General features: G+C 35.7%; 1 protein-coding gene and 1 pseudogene across 9 annotated transcripts in view; both read right to left on the minus strand.

Moving 5' to 3' along the window:
* Positions 1-26,945, minus strand: part of WDPCP (WD repeat containing planar cell polarity effector) — a 486,016-nt gene that overhangs the window by 455,523 nt on the left and 3,548 nt on the right. The gene's annotated exons all lie outside the window — the stretch shown is intronic.
* LOC143660890 (heterogeneous nuclear ribonucleoprotein K pseudogene) lies at positions 9,061-12,195 on the minus strand (annotated as a pseudogene).

The raw sequence follows: 26,945 nt of genomic DNA on the forward strand, positions 1-26,945 counted from the left end.
CACTGACCCACAGAAATAAAGTAATGACAGGATGCTATGAACAACTTTATGCTAATAAATATGACAATGTAGATGAAATGGACAACTTTCTAGAAAGGCATGAACAACCAACTCTGATGTGAGAAGAAACAGACGACCTCAACAAACCAGTCACAAGTAAAGAAATTGAATCAGTCATTCAGAAGCTCCCAAAAAAGAAAAGTCCAGGATAAGCTGGCTTCACATGTGAATTCTACCAAACATTTCGGAAAGAATTAATACCAATCCTGCTCAAACTCTTCAAAAAAAAACTGAAGAGGAGGGAAAGCTACCTAACTCATTCTACAAAGCCAACATCACCCATACTAAAGCCAGACAGAGACATTACAAAAAAAGAAAACTACAGACCAATCTCTCTAATGAATATAAATGCAAAAATCCTCAAAGAAATTCTAGCATATCAAATCCAGCAACACATTAAGAGAATTATACATCATGACCAAGTAGGATACATCCCAGGTATGCAAGGATGGTTCAACATAAGAAAATCAATTAATGTAATACATCATATCAACAAATCAAAGCAGAAAAATCACATGATCATCTCCATTGATGCAGAGAAGGCATTTGACAAGATTCAACATCCTTTCCTGTTAAAAACCCTTCAAAGAATAGGAATGAAAGGGAACTTCCTCAAAAGGATAAAGGGAATATATGAAAAACCCACAGGTAACATCATTCTCAATGGGGAAAAACTGAAAACTTTCCCCCTAAGATCAGGAACAAGACAAGGATGTCCACTATCACCACTGCTATTCAATATTGTGTTGGAAGTTCTAGCCAGAGCAATTAGACAAGAAAAAGAAATACAAGGCATCAAAATCTAAAAGGAAGAAGTAAAACTCTCAACTGTTTGCAGATGATATAATACTATACATTGAAAACTCCACATCAAAACTACTAGAGCTAATAAATGAGTACAGCAAAGTGGCAGGTTACAAGATCAACACCCGAAAATCTGTAGTGTTCCTATACACTAGTAATGAACAATCTGAGGGGCAAATCAAGAAAAAATTCCATTTATAATTGCAACCAGAAGAATAAAATATTTAGGAATAAATTTAACTAAAGAGACAAAAGACCTATACAAAGAAAACTACAAGAAATTGTTAAAAGAAACCACAGAAAACCTAAATAGATGGAAGGGCATACCGTGTTCATGGATTGGAAGACTAAATATAGTTAAGATGTCAATTCTACCTAAATTGATAGACAGATTCAATGCAATACCAACTAAAATCCCACAAACTTAATTTTCAGAAACAGAAAAACTAATAACCAAATTTATCTGGAAGGGCAGGGTGCCCCAAATAGCTAAAAGTATCCTGAGGGAAAAAAAAGTGAAGTTGGAGGTCTCACGTTACCTGACTTTAAGGTGTATTACAAAGCTACAGTGGTCAAAACAGCATGGTACTGGCATAAAGATAGATATACTGACCAATGGAATAGAATAGAGTGTTCAGATCTAGACCCTCTCATCTATGGACAATTGATCTTTGATAAGGCAGTCAAGCCAACTCACCTGGACAGAGCAGTCTCTTCAATAAATGGTCCCTAGAGAACTGGATATCCATAGGCAAAAGAATGAAGAGAGGACCCATATCTCACACCCTATACAAAAATTAACTCAAAATAGATCACAGACCTAAACATTAGATCTAAGGCCATAAAACTGTTAGAAGAAAGTACAGGGAAATATCTTATAACTCTTATACTAGGAGGCGGTTTCCTAGATCTTACACCCAAAGCAAGAGCACTGAAGAAAGAAAGAAAGAAATGGGAACTCCTCAAAATTAAACACTTTTGTGCATCAAAGAACTTCATCAAGAAAGTAAAAAGACAGCCTACACAATGGGAGACAATATTCAGAAATGATATATCATATAAAGGTCTAGTATCCAGAATATATAAAGAGATTGTTCAACTCAACAACAAAAAGACAGACAACCCAATTAGAAAATGGGCAAAAGACTTGAACAGACACTTCTCAGAAGAGGAAATACAAATGGCCAAAAGGCACATGAAGAGATGCTCAACTTCCCTGGCCATTAGAGAAAATACAAATCAAAACCACAATGAGATATCATCTCACACCCACTAGAATGGTCATTATCAATAAAACAGAAAATGATAAGTGCTGGAGAGGCTGTGGAGAAAGAGGTACACTTATCCACTGTTGGTGGGAATGTCAAATGGTACAACCACTGTGGAAGGCAGTTTGGCAGGTCCTCAAAAAGCTAAGCATAGACTTGCCATATGACCCGGCAATACCACTGCTAGGTATCTACTCAGAGGACATGAGGGCAACGACACAATCGGACATCTGCACACCAATGTTTATAGCAGCATTATTTACAATTACAAACAGATGGAAACAGCCAAAATGTCCATCAACAGATGAGTGGCCAAACTGTATATGCATACAATGGAATAATATGCAGCTGTAATACAGAATAAAGTTTTGAAGTATGTAACAACATGGATGGACCTTAAGGACATTATGCTGAATGAGATTAGCCAGAAACAAAAGGACAAATACTGTATGGTCTCACTGATAGGAACTGACATTAGTGAATAAACTTGGAGAATTTCACTGATAACAGAGACCATCAGGAGATAGAAATAGGATAAGATATTGGGTAATTGGAGCTAAAGGGATACTGATTGTGCAACAGGGCTGACTGAAAAAATCTGAAATGGATAGCACAATACTATGTAACTGTAATACAATTAAGTTAAAACACTGAATGAAGCTGAATGTAAGAATGATAGAAGGAGGAGGGCTGGGGGCACAAATGAAATCAGAACGAAAGATAGACGATAAAGACTGAGATGGTATAATCTAGGAATGCCTAGAGTGTATAATGATAGTGACTATAGGTACAAATTTAAAAAATGTTTTTACATGAGGAAGAACAAAGGAATGTCATTACTGCAGGGTGCTGAAAATAGATGATAATTAATATTTTAAAATTTAACCTTATGTGTGAAGCTAAAGCAAAAAATGCTTATTTGGTACAAAATTTATATTTTGATTAGTGCATTTCCTAATATAACTTATGTCGACAGTTTAATTGAACACCATAAGTACATGGAACCTTGAGCAAGACATGAGATTTTGTTGGTTTGTCCAGAGTGATGTCCCAATAAATCCCAGAGTGATTTGAACAGTGAATAAGAAAGTATCAGCAAAGTCCCCTTCAGGGAATGGTGAGAAAGGGGGAAAATTCAACTTCCCCCAGTTGAATTCTTGATATTCTCACAAGCAGTGTGGACAACCAAAGCTATAGGCTGAGCCCCCAGTCCTGGGGTTTGTTCATATGAAACTTAACCCCACAAAGGATAGGTCAAGTATACTTAAAATTTGGGCCTAAGAGTCACCCCCAAGAGAGCCTCTTTTATTGCTCAGATGTGGCCTCTCTCTCCAGCCAACACAACAAGCGATCTCACTACCCTTCCCCTGTCTACGTGGGACATGACTCCCAGGAGTGCGGACTTTCCCGGCAGTGTGGAACAGAAATCCTGGAATGAGCCCTGGAATTGGCATCAAGGGATTGAGAAAACCTTCTCAACCAAAAGGGGAAAGAGTGAAATGAGACAAAGTGCAAATGGCTGCGATTCCAAACAGAGTCGAGAGGTTATCCTGGAGGTTATTCTTATGCATTAAGTAGATATCACCTTGTTATTCAAGATGTCATGGAGAGGCTGGAGGGAACTGCCTGAAAGTGTAGAGCTGTGTTCCAGTAGCCATGTTTCTTTTTTTTTTTTTTTTTTTTTTTTTCTAAAGGAAAGACAGAGAGAAGGAAGGAAGGATAGAAGGAAGGAAGGAAGGAAGAAAGGGAAACATTTTTTAAACATTTTCTTGTTTTTATTGTATTCTGTTTCTCCGTTTTTGTTACATGGGCTGGGGCCGGGAATCGAACCGAGGTCCTCCGGCATAGCAGGCAAGCACTTTGCCCGCTGAGCCACCGCGGCCCGCCAAGCCATGTTTCTTGATGATGACTGAATAATGATATAGCTTTCACAATGTGACTGTGTGATTGTGAAAACCTTGCGCCTGATACTCCTTTTATCTACCTTGTCAACAAACAAGTAGAACATATGGAATAAAAATAAATAATACAGGGAACAAATGTTAAAATAAATTTAGTTTGAAATGCTAGTGATCAATGAAACCAAGGGGTAAGGGGTATGGTAGGTATAATCTTTTTTTTTTTCTGTTTTCGTTTTATTTCTTTTTCTATTTTCTTTTTATTTCTTTTTCTGAATTGATACAAATGTTCTAAGAAATGATGAATATGCAACTAAGTGATGATATTGTGAATTACTGATTATATATGTTAATGTTTTATTTCGTTTGTTAAATTTTTTAAATTAATAAATTTTTTTTTAAATTATGCCTAAGAGTCACTCCCAAGAGAATCTCTTTTGTTGCTCACATGTGGCCTCTCTCACCAGCCAACACAACAAGCAAACTCACCATCCTCCCCCTGTCTACGTGGGACATGACTCCCAGGGGTGTGGACCTTCCTGGCAACGTGAGACAGAAATCCTGGAATGAGCTGAGATTCAGCATCAAGGGATTGAGAAAACCCCTAGAATAAGCTGAGACTCTGCATCAGGGGACTGAGAAAACCTTCTCAACCAACCAAAAGGGGGAAGAGTGAAATGAGACAAAATAAGTGTCAATGGCTGAGAGATTCCAGAGTCGAGAGGTTATCCTGGAGGTTATTCTTACGCATTCAATAGATATTACCTTGTTAGTCAAGATGTACTGGAGAGGCTGGAGGGAACTGCCTGAAAATGTGGAGCTGTATTCCAGTAGCCATGTTTCTTGAAGATGACTGTATAATGATAAGCTTTCACAATGTGACTGTGTGATTGTGAAAACCTTGTGTCTGATGCTCCTTTTATCTACCTTATCAACAGACAAGTAAAACATATGGAATAAAGATGAATAATAGGGGGAACAAATGTTAAAATAAATTTAGAGTGAAATGCTGGTGATCGGTGAGGGGAAGGGGTGGGGGTATGGTATATATGAATTTTTTTCTGTTTTCTTTTTATTTCTTTTTCTAAATAGATGCAAAAGTTTCAAGAAATGACCATGATGATGAATATGCAACTATGTGATGATACTGTGAATTACTGATTATATACGTAGAACAGAATGATAAAAAATTACGAATGTTTGCGTTTGTTTAGTGCTTTTTGGTATTTTTTTTTAATTTTTAAATTAATTTTAAAAATCTGGCATATAAAACTCTCATTTATAAAACAAATAAGGAAAGGAGAAATTACTTCCATTAGAAAAGGATTCTTGCTTTCAAAATATTAGAGCGGATCCCTTCAAATAATTGGTTTCTTCACTGCAATTAAAATTAAGATTAGATTTCCAAAAGTCCTATTTCCTTCTAATTTCTGAATCAAGACACAGGTTCCAATCATTCAATTTTTTCATTTGTACCAAGAACATCATTTTACTCATTCACTGGTCCATGCATTTCAGGGTACCTGCCCTCACAGCATTTCCATAACTAAATTGAAATAACTGACTTAATATGAAATAATTTCTCTCTTGTAACTACAGAAATCAAGCAAATATGAAATGCAAGAGATGGAACCAGTAAGGAACAATAAGAAGAAAATGTAAAAGACTGAAATTTAATAGCTGTCCTGGCTAACCCATCTATTTGTCCATCATTGACCAGCTTATTTTACAACTCTGTAAAAAAAAAAAATAAAAAGATACATATGTAGATGAATCCTGTCCACAGAAATGATGCAACTGTGTCCTGTGGAATGAGCTGATTATTGCCCTGCAGATCATTTTTGTCAGTTTTGCATTCATTTGTTAATTTTATCAGCATTCCTTAAGTGACTATAAATATGTGGTATTTTCAATTCTCTTTTGAACTGGAAATAATATCATACTGGTTCCCTCGTGAATAAAAATTTTTATACAGACTCATTTTATATTTTTATGAGTCATGACCATATCCTCTTTTAAAATTTATCCTTTAAAAATAGTCTGCTTGGATAATCATAAAGTATTGGCAAAGTCCCTTAAAAGTATGGGACAAAAAATATGGAGCTATTAAACTACCACCAGGGAAACCCCTGATACTGTGTTAAATGTTAGGGACATCCAAACCAATAGACCAAACCCTTAATCTTGAGGCTTGCTCTTGTAAAGCTTAGGTGTGTAGCAGAAAAACTTAGCCTACCTATTGCTATGCCTAAGAGTTACTTCTGGAGCACCTCTTTTGTTACTCAGGTATGACCTCTCTCTCTAAGTCCAACTCTGCAAGTGAAATCATCGCCCTCTACCCTACACGGGACATGATATCCCGGGGTGAAAGTCTCCCTGGTGGTTCGGGAGATGACTCCCAGGAATGAGTCTGACCCTGGCACCATGGGATCAACAATGCCATTCTGACCAAAAGGGGAAAAGAAGTGTAATAAATAAGGTATCAGTGGCTGACAGAGTTCAAATACAGTCAAAAGGCTACTCTGGAGGTCACTTTTATGCAAGCGTCAGTTAGACACTACCATAACTTGCCAAACCCCAACCAAAACCATTCCAGCCAATTCTAAAGAACACCTAGGGCATTATATAAAATTCTACAAAGATTTCATGCACTAGGGTAACATTCCAGAAACCTACCACCTCCAGATGGGTCCCTGGACCAAGTAAATTCTGAAACGTAGAGGGGCCAGCTATAACAGAGAAATCAGGATTTAAGGGGAAAAAAGAAGGAAATTATTTCTCTTAGTCTCCAGTGCTTTAACTCATATAACTGACTCATTATACAGATGTTCCTTTTGCTTTGGGGGATACTGGAATAGACAGAGGGGAATAACTAAAAGCCCTAAACTATAATTAAGCTGTCTAGATACCTGAAATTATTATAAAAGCCCCTGTCTTGTGCCTTTGTGACTGTAAAAGTTGATTACCCTTTATCTGGTCATTTTCTTGTAGGGAAAAGGCCCTAATGCTGATGAAGTCAGTCCTTAACTAGCCTCAGCCCCTTACATTTGTAAATCATATCTGCCAAGCTCTGCTACTGAAAGATAACTCGTCTCCCTTCCTTTGGGTCACACCTGTAGTACTGAAGTGAGAGGTCTGCCTCCTTTTCGTTCAACTTATGTTAATACTGTATCCATTTCTGCTTTGAACTTACTATCTGAAATGACTTCATCTCCTCTTGCTAAAGTAATAGCTCTGCCTCCCTTCCTTTCAACTTATGTTCTTATTGAAATGATAATGATAACACTGTCTCCTTTTCTGCTTGGAAACTTACTATCCAAAATGACTTCACCTGGCCTTGCTAAAATCCTTAAAGCCTTGAACCCCCTAAACTTGGTGAGACAGATTTTGGGCTGGTAGGCTGACTGCTCTCCTACTACACGTGTAGTAATAAACTTTCTCTCTTTAAAACCCTGGTGTCTGAGGAATTGGTTATTGAGCATTCAGCAGAAGAATCCACGGTCTCTGTCCAGAAACACAGCCTCTCCAGAACATCCACCAGTTCCATCCCCCTAGCCTATGTTACTGACAGCCCCTTCCAAAGTGAAAAAGTTAGAATGAGCACAGTCCAACTATGCCTAAAGAGTGAGAGAAAGATCAAAGGTGATGGTGGAGTCATACAGAGAGGGTAGGTGTATTAGCTAGAGTTCTCTAGAGAGAGAATCAGAAAGAGATAACTGTAAATATAAAATTTATAAAAATGTCTCATGTAACTATGGGGATGTAGAATCCAAGGTCTCTGTAGGGCAGGCCATGAGCTGGCAGCTCCAATGAAGGTCCTCAACGAACTTGCAGGAAAAGCTGGCTGGCTGAAGCAGGAAGAGGGACTGTCTCTTCTGAATCCATCTTAAAAGTCTTCTGTGATTACATTAAGCATAACTCATTGCAGAAGACATTCCCCTTAGCTCTGTAGATGCAACCAACTTGGTCATGATTTAAGCCCATGAAAAGTCCTCATAGCAATAGACAGGCCAATGCTTGCCCGACCAGACAACCAGGCACCACCACTCGGCCAAGCTGACATATGAAACTGACCATGACAGTAAGGTTTAACAAATGAGTATGAATGCTGAATTGTTATATTGATATTTCTTTTAGTCTCCAGGATCTTGAAGCAGCTAGAAGTAAAAACCTAAAATGGTGGAATTGTAACCCATACGAAACTCTGAAATCTGTTCTACAACTAATTGTTGCAATGTGCTTTGAAATGTATTGCTTTTCGTATATATTTTTCACAAAAAAGAAAGAAATTATTTCTCCTAGTCTCCAGTGTTTTGGTGCAGCTAGAGGAAAAAAAATCTGAAATAGTGGAATGGTAACCCATAACAAACTCTGAAATCTGTTATGTATCTACCTGTTGAAATGTACTTTGAAAATCATTGTTTTTTCTTTCTTTTCATTGTATATATGCTATATTTAACAATAAAAATATTATTTAAAAATAGTCTGCTTGGTGGAGGGCTAAAATGAAAAGGCAAACATAAAGAGCTGCCACCAATAATTCCATGATACATGCCTGAAAACTATAGCAAAGGAGGGCTGCCCAGAAGGATAATTGCTGAAACTGAACAACTTAGAATCCTTGACACAATGATTGTTTCTCTATATTACATAATATAAATAGTCTAGAAATGTACTATTCTCTACTATAGACAGGACCAAAATACAAAAAAATGTTAACTGTCCTAACATTAAATGGATGACCATTATTCTCACTTAGGTTAAGAATCCAGACAATAACTACAAATTCTAAACTCTTACATTTTAGCTCTTAACTTAGTTGTTATATTACAATGAGGAGCACAATTTCTAATTTTGCATCAAGAGTTTTCCTGTTTTATGGACACACAATAAGTAATTTTATATTTGTAATTGAACATAGGTTAAATATTCACTAGTTAATAGTTTTTATAGTCAACTTATTATAACCATATTTTTTTTCTAGGATCATGGAAGTTTTCCTTATTTGGAAGTAAACTTTGAACTATCAGTACAAATGCCAAGAAACTACACAAAACATCCATAGGAACCTTTTTTTTTTTCCCAAATGGGTAGGCTCAAACCCAGGTCTTCAGCATGGCAGGCAAGAATTCTGCCACTGAGCCACCATCGCAGCAACTTTTTTTCATCTTTGTTTTGAATTGTTTACAAACATTTCCTACATAATCCAACATAAAACAGAGAAAATGGTACATCTTTTTCTTTCAATTTGCATACAATGGAAAAACTATATATATGTATGTATATGTATACATATATACACACACATACATTACAAAGTTTAATAAGACACTTGCAGGTTGACAGTTGAAATCTATGTGAGAAATAATTCAATAAAAATAATTAGAATTTACTCAGTCACTTCCATAACCAAGCATTTTCTGATTAATAATACTGTTGCAAAGTAGAGGGGCAACAATTTACAAAAACAAAGAAATCCCCCCAGCTTATTATAAGCATGAATATATATGATGGAATATCTGTATCTTCCCAAACTATGGTCTTTCAAACCATCAAGTCACCAGAACTGAATTTGCCAAGGTATTCTGCCCATGTCCAAGAAGAGAAATAGTTAGATCCAACAGAGGAGCTGAAAATCAAACTGTGTTTAGTTTAGGGATGGAGTGAAAGAATTCAGCCATTTGAAAAATTATTGTTTTTGTTTTTAAAAAAAAGCGACCACTACAAAATAGGTTCACTAAATTTATTTTTTAAATCATAAAATGTTTCTTACAAAACAGCATTACGAGATTCAGAGAAAGCAACACTACAAAGCAGAGAGTCCACCAGCCAGCGACCCTTGGAGATGAAGAAGGAAAACGCCTCCCAGGGAGCTTCATGAAGCCAGAAGCCAGGAGAGAAAACTAGCAGATGATGCCGTGTTCGCCATGTGCCCTTCCAGCCGAGAGAGAAGCCCTGACTGTGTTCACCATGTGCTGTCTCACTTGAGAGAGAAACCCTGAACTTCATCATCCTTCTTGAACCAAGGTATCTTACCCTGGATGGATGCCTTTGATTGGACATTTCTATAGACTTGTTTTAATTGGGACATTTTCTCGGCCTTAGAACTGTAAACCAGCAACTCATTAAATTCCCCTTTTAAAAGCCAAAAAAAAAAAAAGAGCATTACACTCTGCACACTGCTCTGAATAGATGCCAGGAACATGTGAACTATCATCTTTCTCTCTGTCCCACCCCTCACCCCAAATGTTACAGTGACCACAAAGCAAGGTGTTGCCAATAATTACCTGGGGGGGATCTCTTTTATCACCAACAATGAACAAAAAATAAAATTCACTCACTCTGCTGCTGTTTGAAAATTTCAAAGCTAGTTTTTAAACACCCTTTTTCCCATGCCACTGTTTTTAAGGAGCTAAAACGTTACATCTGATGAACAGCAAAGATTTTGCTACACTTCAAATGCAGAACACCTCTGAAGCAGAGGAATGTTGGCTTTTTAAACAGAAGGAGATTTTGAAAAAAAAAATGCAGGACTCCTTCAGTTCTTCACTAGTCTTAGAAAAATTTCCCATAATACTGCTTTACATTACAAAAAAGAAAAAATATCTTGCATTAGAATCCTCCAACATCTAAATACTGTTTCACACTGTTCTGAAACAAATGCTGTGCATTTTGTATCTGGTCTTGTGTTCCAGTAATGGCAATGATCCAATCTTCGGATTCTTCTAAAGGCTTGTCAATTTCAACTAACGCTCCCGACTCATGATGGATTTGTTTAATCTGCTGACCACCTTTCCCAATAATAGATACAGCCAAATCTTTGGCAACAATTACTTGTATACTGAGATCACCATATAAGCCCATGATTCCCCTACACAGAAGTAGTCATATCCATAGCCATTCGTGGTTCATAAGCCATCTGCCATTCTGAGGGGCTCCATGTATCTACTGCAGCATTCCAAGTTTTAATAGCATTGAAACTAACCATGCCATCATAATGGTCTCCTGTCATAATGGTCATCATAATTCTCTTCTGTGATAAGCCATTAGATTTCTTCCTCCAGGTGGTGGTAGTTGTAGTTGAAGAGGAAGATTCCGAGCTCTGCTGCCACTTAGGCCACCTCTTCCAGGAGGAGGAGGAGGAGGTCTTCAGCAAGGGCTAAATATCTTCATATGAGAGCTCCTTCTAGATGGAGGCATTGGACGCCCAGGAAGCATTCTGTCAAAACCACCTCTTCCCCACAGGGAAAATCCCACAGGACGTCCATGGCGGCCATCAAACATCATTGTAAAACCACCATAATCATAGGTTTCATCATAAAGAATTGGAAGCACAGGGGTGCACACCTCCTTTGATGGGAGACTCAGATATAAGATCAAGGATAATCTTTACACACTCTACAACCCTATCAGGCTTTCCTCCAATAAGGACGACCTGGTCAGTGCAATGAGGATAGCATTCCTGGAAACTGCTGATTGTCATCTGAGTGTTTTCTCGAAGTTTTTTTATTTTAACACCTTTGACCCCAATAATTCCTCCTGCCAGACTCTGATGAATCAATAGTCTCAACTCGCAAAGTCGCTTCCTTTATACTGTTGTAATTTATGAATTCCACAGCATCAGATTCGAGCAGGAGCTGGCTGCTTGCATGGGTGATGGCAATTGTAGGCCCTCTTTCAAGGTTGGGTTGATTTTATTCAGAATTTCTCCAACTGTTTCAATATCATCACTGATACTCTATATGCATGCAGGGCCAGTACTATCTGGGACTGAAACACTGGTATTGTAGTCTGTATGGAGAGCCTTAATGTTCTTACCTCCTCTTCCAATCACATTCTTGTTCTGGAGTAGAATGTGAAACTCAACCATCTCCTCAGTGTTTCTAAATCTTTTAAATGCTTGTTCTTCTTCCATATCTTCTGCATGGCCCCCAAATTCATAATTGGTTTCTGTTTGGGGGAAGGTTTCCTCTGGCTGTTCAGCCTCCATTTTCTTCTATTAAATGGAGACACCAATCAGTTATTATATATCCTTACAGAGGAGAACTGAAGCGCTCTGGGCACAACCAACAACTGACATCCTAGTGGCTGCTGTAGCCTATAGGCCACCAATGAGCAGAAGGCTGGAAAGATGTCAAGGTTGGTGCGGCAAGAAACAGGATAATGACACCCATGGTGCTTTCACTTTCAGTGGCCCCCTCCTTTTTATACCCATATATATTTTTAAATGTTTTTTCAATTAAGAAATACATGTATACAAAAAAGCAATAAATTTCCAAGTGCATTTTAACAAGGAGTTATAGAACAGATTTTAAAGTTTGATATGGGCTACAGTTCCATGATTTTTCTTTTTTTTTTTTTCTTCTAGTTGCTCCAAGACACTGGAGACCAAAAGAAATACCAATATAATGACTCAGCAGTCATACTAATTTGTTAAATCCTATCTTCTGTTACACTGTTCCTTCTTTTCTCTTTTTTGTGAAAAATAACATATATACAAAAAGCAATACATTTCAAAGTGCATCTCAACAATGAGTTGTAGAACAGATTTTGAGTTTCATATGGGTTACAATTCCATCATCTTAGGCTTTTATTTCTAGCTGCTCTAAGGTACTGAAGAATAAAAGAAATATCTATATAATGATTTAGCAATCATACTCGTTTGTTAAATCCTACCTTCGCTGTATAACTCCACCATCACCTTTGATATTTTTCACTCTTTAGGAATATTTGAGCTATGCTCATTCTAACTCTTTCATGTTGGAAGGGGCTGTCAATAATAGAGCATAGGGGGATGAAACTAATGGATGTTCTGGAGAGGCTGGTCCCTCTGCATTTCAGGACTTATCTGGTTCAGGGACCCCAGGGACCCATCTGGAGGTTGTAAACCTCTGGAGTGTTATCCTAGTACATGGAACCTTTGTAGAATCTTATATAATGCCCCAAATATCCTTTAGGATTGGCAGGGATGGTTTTGGTTGGGTAGTTTTAAAACCAAAAAATGACCATGTGATGTTTAAGCTTTTACTATATATCTGTTTCACAATTCAGTAACCAAAATGCTTTTTAAAAATCCCTTGGCAATAAGTTCTATTCAGAATGGTAGCTTAATTCATTTTAGACACATATTTCAAAGTTTTATGTACAATCTTACCTAAAGAGGAATTTTCAAGGTTCTATTTTCTGAAGCCAAAACCCAGACTTCATGTCTCTAAAGTAATCTTGCTTTATAAAAGTTTTCAACTTCAGTAAATCTATATCTCCTTCCCAAAAGATTCTTGCTGGCCTGAGCTTGTTATAAATAGTTGGTTCATTCAGATAGCTTTTTAAAAGTCAACACACTTAACAATTCATACAGTGTACAAGGAAAGTATTTTACCTTAAGATAAAGATAGGTTTCCTCTTGTGAAATATAGTTTAACATTTGGGAGAGTCTGCTTAAAGGAAATGGGACAGTTTTACATCCTCTAGAAAAGAATTTGAGAGGGCATCTCATCTCTTTCCCCCTCTTCATTCCATTTCAAGTACCATAAAGAGATGATCCAGACGTCAAAATTTTATGTACAGGTGCAAAAGAATATCATTAAAGGAAGTGAATCTGCAAAACCTAAGAGTCATATAAGTTTGACAGATTTCCAAAAACTGCTCTGCATTTTTAACACCTGAAAACAATCAAATAATTTTATGTTAAATAAAAATTTTCCAAGCTCCCCAGTATATACTCTCTAAAATTTCAAGCAAATATACTTGATATGAAAAATAGCATTTTATCCAAATATCAAATATTATACTGAAGTATTTGACCATCAAACACAAATAGTCCTAATCCCAACAGCAATGTTGTAAAATGTTAATGTATTTAAAATTTTTAATTATACATGGAATTAACTTAAATACTTCACTTTAAATAATTAGTTACTAATATTTCAGTCACATTAAATAACAAGAACAATTGAAGAAATGATACTCAATGCAGGAAATTTTCAAAGGCAAATTTTACATTGCAGGAGGGCTAGGTTTGGCTTACAGAAAATGCTAACTGCAAATAGTCTACAGTCTGCACAGAAGTGCTAAATAGTCCTTTTTAAGGAAAATGCTAAATGCTGATGTTATAACATCAGAAAAATAAAAGGAAATATACTGTTACATGCATATCTCTTAATCAGGTCAAATTAATAGGGCAGATTTAAGTCACAATTATTAGGTTCACAGAAATTGTACTGTGAATGCATGATACCAGTATTAAATCACTGAAAATCTGTGTCCCAGTTTTATACCAATTTTCAACATTATCATTATTTAAAATAAATTTAAATAAGTATAACAGTATTAATATTCCGAAAATTACTCAGTAAGTCAGTCACATAGCTTACACTGCCTACAGAGTAGAGAGTACAGCTTTGTTCTGGTAGGATGAAGAAGCAAGATGAAGGTACATACTATCAAATATATCTTTGGGAGTCACTTATGAGAAACTGTCCTTCCATCAACCTTACTATAAAGGGAGCTAGCTACAGACTATGCTATGAAAAGGAATAACATGTGTTCTGAATATCATGATTTCTCTCCAATTGCCACACTTAAATGGATGGGGAATGGGCACCAGACAAATTTAAAGGTTGGTAAACAAATTATGAAAGAGCCTGGCAGGAAAAGCTCTGCCTAAACAACAATGGGATAACCTCCCAGACCTATCTTAATTTCTCTCTCTCTCTCTCTCTCTAGGGAACTATGGTAGACCCAGATAGTTATGAGCAGGAAGAAAAACAGAAAGATTTAAAAGAAGCCAAGTCTCATTTCTAGTGAAACACTAGAATAAGATATGTGAAGTCCTGAAGCTAGAAGGCAGTTAAATAAAACAGAAGCTATAAACTTCTTTGATTCTCAAGCAGCTCACCAGTTCAATTTTCCAAGTGGCTCACTTGTTCTATTTGTTCCTGTCCTTGGGAAGATGGGGGTTGAGGGGTGGCAGGAAATTGCAAGATTTGGTTTGGTTTTCATGAGTTCCCCTGAGGTCTTGCTAATTGATTAAAATTCAACCTTTTCTTATTATCATGTGTATCTTTACAGTATAATTCCGCATTATGAAATATCTAGAGTAGTCTCTGTTCTCAAAAACTAAGAAATCAAATTAAAAGACCTGTTTTGCTTCATTCCCTTTTATTAAATTTTGCAGAATTAGGGACAAATCAACATTTACCAAAGAAAAACAAACCTTTTGTGCTGGTTTGAAATGATGTATGTACCCTAGAAAAGCCACATTTTAATCCTAATCCCATTTTGTAAAGGAAGCTGTTTCTTCTAATCCCTATTCAGTATTGTATGTTTGAAACTGTAATTAGATAATCTCCCTGGAGATGTAATTTAATCAAGAGTAGTTAAACTGGATTAGGTAGAGGCGTGTCTCCACCCATTTGGGTGGGTCTTGATTAGTTTCTGAAGTCCTATAAAAAAGGAAATATTTTGGAGAATGAGAGATTCAGAGAGAGTAGAGCAGAACGACATAGCCATGAGATGCAGAGTCCACCAGCCAGTGACCTCTGAAAATGAAGAAGGAAAATGCCTCCTGGGGAGCTTGATGAAACAGGAAGCCAGGAGAAGAAGCTAGCAGATGATGCTGTGTGCCCTTCCAGATGAGAGAGGAACCCTGACCGTGTTCACCATGTGCCTTTCCAGATGAGAGAGAAACTGTGACTGTGTTCGCTATGTGCCCTTCCACTTGAGAGAGAAACCATGAACTTCATCGGCCTTCTTGAACCAAGGTATCTTTTCCTGGATGCCTTAGATTGGACATTTCTACAGGCTTGTTTTAATGGGGACATTTTCTCAGCCTTAGAACTGTGAACTAGCAACTTATTAAATTCCTCTTTTTAAAAGACATTCTGTTTCTGGTATATTGCATTATGGCAGCTAGCAAACCAGAACACTTTCCATGTTCTAATGTAAACTATCGAATAAAATAAGCCCTGCTGATTAGATACTTAATAGATCCCCAAAGATTATTTAATTGCAAGACAAAATGGTAATTTTATAGTGGAGAAAGCTGGTGAATACTACCTTAAAACCAAATAATTAAAATTAACATCATATATAACTTTCACAATGTGATTGTGTGATTGTGAAAACCTTGTGTCTGATGCTCCTTTTATCTACCATGTCAACAGATGAGTAGAACATATGGAATAAAAATAAGGAATAAAAATAAGGAATGGGGGAACAAATGTTAAAATAAATTTAGTTTGAAATGCTCATGATAAATGAAAGTGAGGGGTAAGGGGTATGGTATATAATCTTTTTTTTTCTGTTATCGTTTTATTTCTTTTTCTGTTGTCTTTTTATTTCTTTTTCTAAATTGATGCAAATGTTCTAAGAAATGATGAATATGCAACTATGTGATGATATTGAGAATTACTGATTATATATGTAGAACGGAATGAAACGTTAATATTTTTGTTTGTTCTTAATTTTTTTAATTAATAAATAAATTTTTTTAAAAATTAACATCATAACCAACTGCAACTTGTGCCTCTTGATGAAATGCCCTGATAAGGACACAACACCACTTATGTGGTCTTCCTGCCAAAAAATGTATAACCTGAATTTAATCAAGAGGAAACTCCAGACAAATTCAAACTGAAAGACAAACTACAAAACAATTAGACTGTACTCTTCAAAAACATCAATGTTATAAAAGACAGATGACTGATGAACTATTTCAAATCAAGGGAAAAGAAAGAAACATGACATCTAAATCCAATGCATGACCCTGGCCTGGTAAAATAAAAGAAGTTATAAAAAACATTTTTGAGACAACTGGTAGAATGGAATATAAGAGCATTAGATAATAGTACATGTGAATGTTAAATTTTATAAATTTGATCATTGCATGGTAGTTATGTAAAAGAATGTCCTTATTTTTGAAAATACTCACTGAAGGGGTATAAAAATACATGTGATACCTGCCACTTACTCACAAATGGTGCAGAAAAAAATCAAACAAGTGCGTACGTGTGTGTGTGTTTGAGACTGTGCAGAGAAATAGAGAACATGTGACAAAGCAAATGTGACAGGATTTTAACAACAGGTAATACTAATGTCTTAGACATTCTCTGTATTATTCTTAAAACTATCCAGTAAAGTTGAAATTGTTTAAAAGTAAAAAATTTTTTTAAATAGCTCAGCTTGCAATAAAGAGAGGAACTCCTATGTACCAGAAAGGAAGTGGGAACTGAAAACCAAAGCAGTAGGCATATAAAGCTGTGTTAGGAGAGGAAGGTAAACAGCAGAGAAGGACCCCACTAAACAACTTGAGTTGAAGAGACAGAGCTGAAAAGCTGGGAAGATCAAGGTGATTGAGCTCTCCAGAGAGGTGAGAACAGCAAGAATGAGAACAGCAGAGGGTCTCTTGAGAAATCAGTTGAATACAGATATCATATGCATATGGGGAAACTACAGGAGGCCAGGGAAAAAAAGAGCCAGAAATGATTAGAGGTAACAGTTCGTACTCATACAGTGCTGGAAACAGTGCCAGTTCCCACCAGCGTCACAGGAAAACCTCATAATTCATGGTTATTGGGTAGAGTATATATGAAAGTCCTGACTTAAGAGTAGAGAATAATTAGCTCTACACTAAGCATTATCCTGGTCCTGCCTAATAAATTTTAAAAGCAGGCCCTGAAAGGATAAAACTGTTTCGAGGTAACTTAACTATATTCCAGAACAAAGTTCAAAAATAATTATAGGAATATAAAAACAAATTTACAAGGTAAATTTCATAATGTCTGACATTTAGTCAATTATTACCAGACATACGAAGAAGCATAAAAATATGACCAATGAGAAGAAAATTAAATGAAAACCAACCCAGCACTGGGATGTTATAATTATGAAAGAAGAACACTAAAACAGTTATTATAACGTATTTCATATTTCCATATTTTCAAAATTTTAGTTACTATGGAAGATATTTTAAAAAATCCAAATTAAACTTTTAGAGATGAAAACTACAATAAGTGGGATGAAAAACACACCAGATAGGATTAACAGCAAAACAGCAAATTAGATGTTGCAAAAGCAATGTGGCCTTGAAGACAAAGCAGTAAGAATGATACAAAATGAAAACACAGATAGGAACAGAATACAAGATTCAGGACAACTTCATATATAATGAACCAACCTACTACATATAGAATTGGAGTCCCCAAAACAGGAGTAAGTGAGTGGACAGAAAGAAAAAAATACTTGAAGCAATAATGGCCAAAATTTCCCGTTTATGGAAAACTATAAACCAAACCCAAGAAACATGAAGAAAACTACACCAAGCACAGCATAATCAAATTACTCAAAACCAATGATGAAGAGAAAATATCAAAAGCTGTCAAAGAAAAATAGACACCAAAGTACAAAGGAAGATAGGAGGACAGCAGGAAAAAAGGCAAATGAGAGAAGACAGCTGGCCAACACCTTTAAAGAACTGAAATACAACCTGCAATTCTATACCCAGTGAAAATCTTTCACAACAAAGATAAACTCAACAACAAAAAGACAAACAACCAATTTGGGCAAAGGACTTGAATAGACATATTCCCAAAGAAGATATGCAAAATGATCAATAAGCACATGAAAGGATACTAAACATCATTAGCTATAAGGGAAATGCAAATCAAAACTATGAGATATCACTTCATACCCACTAGAATGACTATTAACAGAAAACGTAAAACGGAAAATAATGAGTGCTGGTGAGGATGCAGAGAAATTGTTACTTTCATGCATTGCTGGTAAAATGGTGAGTGACTGTGGAAAACAAGTTGGGTGGTTCCTCAAATAGCTAAGCATAGAATTACCATACGACCTGGCAATTCTGCACCCAGCTATATACCCAAAGTAATCAAAAACAGGGATCAAACAGATATTTTTAAACCCATATGCACAGCAACATTATTCACAATAGGCAAAAGGTGGAAGGAGCCTAAGTGTCCATCAACAGATGAATGGATAAACAAAATGTGGTATAAACATACAATAGATTATTATTCAGCCATAAAAATGAAGTTCTAACACATGCTATAACATGGATGAACCTTGAAGACATCATGTTGCATAAAATAAGCCAGATACAAAAGGATATTGCACAATTTCACTTGTATGAAATACCCAGATTAAGCAAATATATAGAAACAGAAAGTAGATTACAGGTTACCAGGGACTGTGGGGGTAGTAGAAACAGGAATGGGTATTATTGCTTAATGTATACAGAGTCTCTACAAAAGTTTTGGTAATGGATGATGGTGATGGTAACATAATATTATGAATGTAATCAATACTACTGAATTGTTCACATGACGATGGTTAAAATGGGATATTTTGTGCTGTGTATATGTTACTACAATACAAATTTAAAATAAACAAAAGCAAAGATTTTTTTCAGACATACAAAGATGAAATAACTTATCACCAGACAATCCATAATACAATAAACAAAGGAAATCCTTCAGGCACAAAGAAAATCATACCAGATTAGAAATACAGATCTACACAATGGAACAAAAGTACTGAAAAACAGTAACGACATGGATAAATAACGTAGTTCTCTCATTATTTAAATCTCATTAAAAGATGGTTGTCTGTTTAAACAGGGATAGGGAAAGAAGAAATGGAAGTAAATTACTGAAAAGTTCTGAAGTTCACTATAGAAAAAAAGTTCACTATAGGTGAAGAGGTAAAATATCACATTAAGGTAGACATACACCCACATACTTGGTATACGTATTTTGAATGAACTTGCCACATTCGAAAAACTGCTGTATTTTGGCGGAACTACATTAAACCTACAAATTCAACTGAGGAAAGTAACGGCTTTACAATATTGAGTCTTCTTATCTATCAATATGGTATGTTTCTCTGTTAATTTAGGTCTTTTAACATATTTAAATAAATTTTCATAATTTCATCCATGAAAATCCAGTAAATTTCTTGTTAGATTTATTCCTAATGTACCTTATATTTTTACTATTAAAAATGCTATCATTTTAATTTCATTATGTAACTTTGTTACTGACTTATGGAAATGTAATTAACTTCTGTGTGTTGATCTTTTATTCAGCCTTGCTAAACTTATTAATTCTAATACTTTGTAGAAAATTAGATCATCTACAAATAATGGCATTTTTATTCCTTCCCTTGCAATCACACAAACAGCCTTTATTTCTTTTCTTCTCCTATTGCACTAGGTAGCACCTTCAGAACAATGTTGAATATAAGTGATGAAAGTAGACAATCTTGTCCTGTTTTTTTTTCTTAGAGTGATAAGTTTTTTAATATAAATGCCTGTCAATTTTATTGAATTTTTTCCTACAGCTTTAGAAATAATCATATAATGTGGGAAATTGTGTTAACAGATTTCCTGTTATACCAACTTTTCATTACTGGGATTTGAAGCCTAGCTCAGCAATTTTCAGCCTTCCTTCTTTTATAACTTAAGCCTAAGGCTATAAATTTTCCTCAATGTATCACTTTAACACAATTGCCCCAAGATTTTCGAGATGCAGTATTTTTATCATTCAGTTCAAAATACATTCTAATCCCCATTATGATTTCTTCTTTGACCATAAGTTTTAGATGCTGCTAAAATAATTCTAATTATAGTATCACATTTTAAATAGTGAGCAGAAAACAATGTTATCTCCTTATAAGTAACATTAACAAAGCAAACCCCAACTTTATTAAAGGAAATATTTCAAAGAATTTAAAGAAATATTATCAGATAATAAGTGCCCATTCCATCATTTATGGTACACAATAATATATAATAGTACTTCCAAATATAAAACCTTTGAGAATTTTCAAATTAGTTTGAGAAACTAAGAAACACACCAAAACCATGGTGTACACAATCCATCTTCCTTGACCAAATATGATATATTCTCAACCCCCTCAAATTATTTTAAAACAAAAGCTCTATTAAAACATGGCTCTATAAAGACTATTTGTAAGCTGAGAGAATGCCAGAAAATGCAGAAATAATGCCCTTTCGAACAACCTCAGCTATTAAAAATATTGTCTTGTCTAAAATTCATAATCTCTTGCAGAATTCAGAGCTTCACACAAACTTTGAAATGGGAAAAAGAAAAATCAATCATATTGGGAGATGGGAAGGTTAGAATATCTGTCAATTTTTCCTCTCTTGCCACTGGAGAGCATAAGCATTTGCTATAATCCTGGCTAACAGGACCTGAGGGGAAGTCAGTTGAGGGCTTCTTGGAAAGGTTTTCCTTTCCAATAAAAAAAGGAAAAGAAAAGCCCTCTTCTTTGTTGGATATCAGATCCGCATGTGAGCATGAGAAAGTGAAGCCACCTTGTGATCAGGAAGTAGGCCATCACTAATAGTGTTGAAATAATTCATCTAATCCTTAGTCCTACTGATTTAGGCATCTTTTCAACTGATTCAAGTTTTCCCATTGCTGTATTTTCCCCTCAGTCACTGAATCACTAAAACTGCCTAACTTCTGGGCATAGAGATAATGTAAGTCAAAGTTTTCACACTGTTTAAGCTAATTTGGAAGCATGAGTTAAATAGCTATGGGTTATGAGGAACAAAACGAGGTACTATTTGCAAAACCTGTAGGTCTGTGCTTGGTACCTAGTTTAGAGTACTATACTAGATGATGTTAATAAGGAACAACAAATTGGACATATCACATAATGTCATTGAACATAATCATGTAATTTAGTAGCAATAAACCATATTTCATATATTCGCCTGTTTTCAGACTTCATGGTCAACCTGTATTATGATCCCTACTTTACTGATAAAACTGAGACTTAAAAGACCAAAAAATATATGCAAGGTGACACAGCTAGGGAGTCGAGTTAAAACCAATAACTCTTCTTCTTCCACTTATAAGAAAAAATTCAGTGTTCGAAAACTCATACTCCTGGAACTACATAATTATCAAAAAGAATCCTAATGGATGACACATTATCATATTTCACATAAAGTTGAAATAGGCAGACCTAGGAACTGACTTTGCCCAATTCACCCCCTTAACCATTCATGGCAACTTGATGAGTACACGAAGCTCACATGACAACAGTTTTGATCCTGTTAAAAATATCCTGTATTTTACCATCCCTGAAAATTCTAGTCAAATAATTTCTCATTTGTATATATGATTCTTCCTTAATTCTCAGAAGCTCAATGTCCGAGTTTAATATCCCAAGTGTACTACTTTGTTGAAAGAATATCATACTTTGTATCATATTCCTCACTTTATAAATCACTTCTCATTTCATCTGAATTTTAAAATGAAGTCATACTTTTTCAGACAGAAAGTCAATCTGATCTGATTGGTTTCACATTCAGATTACCTTTGCAATTTAAATTATAGCAATATTTTATGGAAATTTGAAAACGGAATAAGAAAAGTTTTTTGAAAACCTCAAAGTTTTCAAAAAAACATATTTAAAGCATATAAGACAAAAGCATTTTATTAATAGTATTGTTTTGGGAAAAAAGTATTGAAATAACATTTTAATTTTTCCTAATTCTACCTAATACTTCAAAAGCATACTGAATTAAAGTAACTCTAAATGAAAGAGGGACTATATAATTTCAGGCAACTTTTAGTAAATTTTAGTAAAGTTCTGAATGGATAATAAATAATAAATTCTTTTGCATATCAGGTGGTTTTGAATTTTTTTGGTTTAAACAAATTGAAAGAGGGTATAAATGAGTTAACAGTTGACAGACAATTGAAAACCATTTTTAATGATAGGTCACTATGTGATTTTGCTTTTGCAAATGACATGGAAGGAATTCAAAGAACTTACTCGGGTAAAGTTTCTAAGCCCTTACAATTTACACACACACACAATTTGTAAACTGGAAAACAATGTAGGTTGTAAAGTAGATCATGACAACTTCCATCAAGGAAATAATAAATTTATGAAGGCATGGAAAAATAACACCTCCCTTAATTTTGAATCCTGGATAGACTAAATAAGGTAACACATGAAAAACCTCAGCTCTGAGTCCTGAGATACAACTTAATTCATGTCCAGGTGCTGTAGATAAAACTAAACATATGAACACCTAAATTCCTCATGCAGTGTATCACAGAACTGGATTTGAAAACGAAGACACTGAAATATTCAATAAAAAAGGAACAGGGGACTATTTCAAATCCTGTGGAGGACAAAGCTTACCTAGTCAGTTCTACCTTTGGAGACTAGTTGGTTTACAACATCCTACCTTCATACAATACAAATTCTATGGGCTGCAGCAAGGTCATAAAACTGGCAAGAGAAATATATGCCCACATTCTGGACCTTCTACTCCATCTACAGTTCTCAGCAGTCCCATGTAGATGGAGCCAACTATATTCCCCAGAGAAGTCAAGCATGTTAGACACTAAACACATCATATAGGAATAAAAGATAATAATTCAGTGAAGTACATATTTTATCATCTAAATTATTTTTAATTCAACATATAGGATAAACCTGGCAATTTAGCTGGATGATTTGATAAATGAGTTAATAATAAGCTATTCACAAAAAAAATTGATAATTGTGAATATTATCAACTCTTTAAGTGTTGAATTACAAACTTTTCCAATCATTTTCCCAATACAATTTGCATGTATGGAATTTCTGCTTAGCTACAAAAGCTTGAAACTGATTAGTTTCATAAAGATGAGTGTTACAGCTTCCACCTAGAAATTTTAAAGCCATTTTCATTTGAATCTACTGTGAGAAGACACCATGTTATGTCCTATGAGGCATATGCAGATGTATATGACAGAGTCCTTGAACTCAAGGATATTAATTATCAGTCTAATAACAACACAAATAACTGTAACACAGAGTGATATAACAATTTTTCCCTAACTCTTTACTAGGAAAATTTCAAACATGCATAAAAGTTGAAAGCGTTATACAATGAATATCACCTAGGTTCTACTATACATTATTTTCTCATTTTATTATAGTTGCTTTACTTACTTTTTTATGGTTCTATCAATTGTCCTAAACATCCATCAATCCTTCTCATATTTTTAATGCATTTCAAAGTAAATGCATTTTAATGCATTCATAGTATGCTTCATTCATCCCAAAACACTTCAATGTGCATATAATTTACTAGAGTGTAATTATCATTTACAGTTTTTTAAATAAAATTCACATAAAATCAAATGCATCAGTCTTATTGGGTATTTGACAAATGCATTCTCATATGAAACCAAACCCCTATCAAGATACTAAACATTTCCATCACTTCCAAAAAGTTTCCCTCATGTTTATTTCCAATCAATCCCCACCACCCACAGGGAACCATTACTAGTGACTGTTTCCCATCATAGATTAGTTTTGCAGATAACCATTGTTTAATTCACATTTGAAAACAACAATTGATCATCAGGCTGAGGAATCAAAAGGACTTCAGGTACATGGACAGATGGATTACATACATGATAAAGTAAATATAGCAAATTAACAATTGTAGAAATTAAGTACTGGGCTTATGGATGCACCAGTTATCAATTTATTATATCTCAGCTCCAAACCTACCCTTCATTGCCCTGCTTTGTGACATTGGACTTAGATCTTGTAAACATCTGCAGTAGTTTGGAGTTGTTATGGACCCCGGAAAAGGTCATGTTCTTTACATCCATTTTTGTGGGGACAGCCATTGTAGGTGGGACATTTTGGTTAGGTTATTTCAATTGAGATGTGACCCTTTCAATTAAAAGTGGGTTTAATCCTTCACTGGAGCCCTTGTTGAGAAGAAAAAAGGCAAAAACAGAGAGATAGAGGAGTGAGGGTGAGAGAGCAAGAGAGAGGTAGTCAGTTTAGAAAGAAATGCCCCAGAGATGCTAAGAGAGCACCCAAAGCATCTCTTAGCATATGGTCAGAAAGAAAGTCACTGGAATCTGAAGCTAAAAGCAACGGAACCTGGAAATGAAAGACCAGCAGATGCCAACCATGTGCATTTTCATGTGACCAAGGAACCGTGAATGCCAGCTGCCTTTCCTCAGAGAAGGTATCTTCCCCTTGATGCCTTAATTTGGTCATTTTCATAGTCTTAGAACTGTAAATTTGTAAACTAATAAGTCCCCATTGTAAAAGTTAACCTATCTCTGGTATATTACATTCCAGCAGCTTTAGTAAACTGAAACAACATCTCTCCTTTGGCAGCTGCTGGAAAGTTAAGCTTCATTATGAGGGGACAATGAAGTGACCCTGAAAGGTGATAGCAGCAGGGAAATATGTCCCTTCTAGATTCTAATTCTCCATTATTATTCTTATGCTATGGGAAAGTCCGACAGCCTTGCTGAGGCAGACAAACTCCAGCTTCAGCCTCAGGCCCCATCTCCGAACTGGCAGGCCACTTCCCAGCAACTTCAGCAGGCCCATACTCTCTGGCAACAGGCAACTGCTTCTCAGTCTAGTTCTGGCTCTATCTTCTGGCAACAGCAGGGACTTTCATAGACCTTGAAGCAACAGGATACACACCCTTTTAGAAATCTGAATTCAAGCCTTGGGAAGAGAAGCATTCTCCTAATCCTTCTTCCTTGGGCTAGAGGTAACAGCTACTCTTTTTGCACCTGCTACTTCTGGGACCTTTAGACTTAAGAGTTCTCTTTTACCTTTTTTAGTAGTTAACCATCTCTATTTTTCTAATTAAAGTTTTGAATAACCCATATAGATCTGCTTCCTGACTGAATGTGGATTACTTAAAGGATAGTTACTGTACAGTCCTTTCAACTTTTTGGTATGTTTGAAAATGTTGTCTCCCCAAAATGGCAAAATGGCAATTAACTATTGAAGTAGCTTATTGAAGTAGGATAATGGAGTGAGAAAATTATACCCTCTCACTTCATTTTTTGTATGTTTAAAATTAAAGAGTCTTTAAAAATAAAAATTAAAAAAATTTAAAAAGGCTTTATAAAAGCTAAAGCATTTAAAGAGAGCCTGGTAGACTGGCCAGGGTTTCAATGGACAGAAACAGAAGGTGAGATTCCAGGTTGAAGAAAAAAACACACAAAAACATGGAGGTAGAAAAACACAGGACAGATCTAAAGACTAGCTAGTGTCTGGCTAAAGCCTAAGATAGGTAATACAAATGAATAGTTCGGTGAAGTTTTTTCCCCTCCTCTTTAACCTCTTTACCATAGGTAGGTTCTTCACACACAACTGCTTTCATTTCCAAATCACCTCTTCCCAACCACCCTTCCCCTGCCCCCAGCCCATACGTACCTCTACGTACTGTCCAAGGTCTAGGTCTTTTCCATTCTTCCCCACTTCTCATGAACCATAAATTGATCCAAGTCAGATTCTTGTTGTATATCTCAGTTTATTTTAAACAATGGGCATAATTATATGTCTTTGGACACATTTATAGGAAAATGATAGATATGTCTGTGCTACGATGCCAAGTCCAGACTCATCCCTGGGAGTCATCTCCCATGCCACCAGGGAGATTTTCATCCCTGGATGTTATTTCCCACATAGGAGAGAGGGCAATGATTTCCCTTGCAGAATTGGGCTTAGAGAGAGAGAGGCCACATCTGAGCAACAAAAAAGGTCCTCCAGAAGTAACTCTCAGGCATATATACAGGTAGGCTAAGCTTCTCTACTACATATGTATGCTTTCCAAGAGCAAGCCTCAAGATCAAGGGTTTAGCGTACTGATTTGGGTGTCTCTAATATCTGACAGGACCAGGAGTTTCCCCAGTGGTAAAGTTTAATAGTTTCATATTTTTTCTCCCATCCCTTAAGGGACTTTGCCAATACTTTCTGATTATGTGCTTAATATACTCTGGGATGTATCCAGGCATTACATTAAGCTATATAGGATGAAAGGTCCTCGTTTTTAATCTAGGCTCCCTGTGTTAGCCTCGTCTAAATGCTC

The sequence above is a fragment of the Tamandua tetradactyla genome, chromosome 17 (assembly GCF_023851605.1).
Source record: "Tamandua tetradactyla isolate mTamTet1 chromosome 17, mTamTet1.pri, whole genome shotgun sequence".
NCBI classification, from domain to species: Eukaryota; Metazoa; Chordata; class Mammalia; order Pilosa; family Myrmecophagidae; genus Tamandua; species Tamandua tetradactyla.